Below are 3,052 nucleotides of genomic sequence, written 5' to 3'. Positions count from 1 at the left end.
TCCTTGGAGATTATCTTACTCCCACCATGGAGGTAGAAGTCTTCTACCTCCATGCCCCCACCGAAAGATCTGCTTGGAGATTATTGTTCTTACCCCGGCCCAGATATTAAAACGGGACAATCCCTGCTAATTGATAACTAATGACTTCCCGCCACTTCGGTGCTGTCTTGTCACTGCAGTCATCCCGTCTGAACGTTTTATGGACCGAGGGTGACTCCATAAACCCGCCACGGCTCGGGACATGAAGACAGATTGGGGGGTTGTAAAACTGTCGGCGTGAGTCGGACCTGGGCGGGGCCATCGTTAACGTTACATAACCACCCACAGGGGAACTATCGGTCAATCTTCAAGCAGATGTCTGGCGGCAAAAGCATTGCGCTTTAACAGAACCGGCCGTCTAGAGAGAGTCCTCAACCCCCCCAGACTCTGTCTGACAAAAATGGATAATGCCTAGCCAATTTGATCCTGTTTTGCAACCACCGAAAAATCTGCTTGAAAATTAGATACAAAGAACTTGTTCCGTGACTGCGAGTGTATGTAACCAACGACAATTAATAAACAGATTATTTCAAATACTTGCCACGATTGCCCCATACTTGTAGCCTGGAATCCCGTCCTGTTAAATTTGCTCCAACGACGTTGGGAGAGGACCAAAGCTAACAAGACGGCATTCCAGGCTACCATACCTGTACCATTCAGAAGATCAGGAAAAGTCTACATTTCTACTAAGATCACAAAACCCGCTCATTATGCAAAACACGGGACTATTTATCATCCACTGCCTTCAAAGGAGAAGTCAAACCTTGTAATAGCAAACGTAGTTTGTAGTATCATGTAAGTTGGTCAGACAGAATGTGCATGTTCTCTAATGCTTTATTTTACCTTATTTGACCCCGCAAATGCAATTAGCCTTCGGGCATGATTTTACAAATAAAGAGATAAAACCAATGATATAACCCAGGAGGCTCGCATGCACGCCGTACACAAACCAGGGCGAGCGTACGGCGTATGACGGTATGTGATCGACCCACACGAAAAAATAAATAAACAAAAATAAACAGAACAAAAAGAAAACAAAAAAGTTTCAGGCCCTGAAGCCTACTACTAGTATGCATATGCACCGTAGCACACCCACCAAACCTTTCGCCTCGTTCAATTACTAATAGGAATTTTAGTATCGACGTTACCTTTGTGTGCGCTGACGACAAAGACGTCATCATGAAGATTTATGTAGAGATGTATATTTTTGTCACAAAACGCCATATTGTTTGCGTGCGCGGGTGGCACGTGCGACAAGACATGCCGAGACGCCCCGGGAGACAGATCACCTCTCGATAACCATCTCTATCTTATCTAGTCAGGCAGACAAGATACATACGTCATTATAAACTAGTGTCAACCAATCTGAGTTCTAAGCAGTTACTCATCAGTCTTGTCGGGTGACATGGACGCTTTTGTCTTCAAGGCGTTCTTCAGATAACTAACTAACAATGCAATCATGTATTAAACAGGCACGATTCTTTTATTTAATCTCCAAGCAGATCCTACGGTGGCAAGGAAGTATCCATTGGCCGGAGGAATGACTACTGGCCCCCGGTGCATGGCTAATGGGTACAGTGTGGCTAGCCAGTGGTCACTCCTCTGGTCAATGGATACTGCCTTGCCACCGTAGAATCTGCTTGGAGATTAAGTCTTTTACTTCGATGTATCAAACTCTGCTAGGTAAGACTGAAACTAGTCCGTTGTATTAATTCCTTCAACCCTAACTGAAGCTAGCGCATAATTTCATACATACCAAAGTGGCTCAAGCTAATTCAAATAGCACTGAGAATAACGATGCTACTAGAATCTTTATTTCTATTCGTGCCACCTACAACGAACAAATTAAATAAATTCTCTGAAAACCGGGCTTAAATGAATGTGAGAAATCATTGATACATCCTGTATGTAACTTACTGCGTTTGACACTGTTTCCGACCAATCAGAGCTGATGTTACAAACTAATGTTGTTGGCTATCAGAGACTCAACAGAGACGAGGTAAATACCAACCACCTGTTGGATTGCACCTTGCTTTTCAGAGGAGCTTTATCATTGGAGCACTGGCTGGCAGATGTGCTGATAGTCTTTCTCATGACTTATTGGCAGAAGCAAAGGCTATATAAAGACCATAATGGTCCGACACCGCGTTGCAGACTACATCCTTTCCGACACAACATTTGAAAACTACAGACGGGGTGTCATCCCTACACGGTAACATGGCTTTAAACGACACATTCTCGATCTGACGCTCTGCGTTATGCATCAGTCGCGACGTTCTGTCCCCTCTCTCCGAACTGCCAAAGAAAGGGAAGGAAAGTAAAGGGAAGTGATCTCAATCCAGATAAAGGCACGCGTGTCCGCCGCATGGTGGCGTGTGGAAAAATGTTCCTCTCCAAGCAGAGGTTGATTGGGAGGATTGTGACCTTCTATGTACCGTTTTCTCACTAGCACTAAAGGAGCCTCTTTTACATTTATGCTGCATATACGACGTGTGTGTGTGTGTGCACGTGTGTGTGTGTGTGTGTGTGTGTGTGTGTGTGTGTGTGTGTGTGTGTGCTTGCGTGCGTGCGTGCGTGTGTGCGTGTGATGTGTCTGTGTGTGCGCGTGCGTGTGTGTACATGTGTGTGTGCCTTTGTATTATCAAACTTGCCAAACGTAGATTTAATTATTGAAGGCACATCCGTAGGCAGACTTTCCTCTATATCATAAACACAATTACAACATCTCTTTCATGTAAACTAGTATCCTGATTTTCCAAAACGTGTTTTTTTTCACTTTTAAAAAATGAGGCATAGTTCTGTCAGAAAAAATAGCAGTGTCCTTTCTGGTATAAGTATTGAAATAAACCAATACAAAGAATCAAAGGACAATTTACAATGTTATAATACCGAACAGTTGAACTGGAAAACGACAATGAAGCATGATGAAGGTAATCTGCGTATAGAAATTTTGTACAACAAAGCTTAATCGATTATTACGTATAATTTATGATATCTTTCATTCCCCGTAAGT

This window comes from Branchiostoma belcheri, unplaced genomic scaffold (genome assembly GCF_001625305.1).
Source record: "Branchiostoma belcheri isolate BF01 breed outbred unplaced genomic scaffold, Haploidv18h27 scaffold10, whole genome shotgun sequence".
Classification (NCBI taxonomy): Eukaryota; Metazoa; Chordata; class Leptocardii; order Amphioxiformes; family Branchiostomatidae; genus Branchiostoma; species Branchiostoma belcheri.
This window is presented reverse-complemented; position numbering follows the sequence as displayed.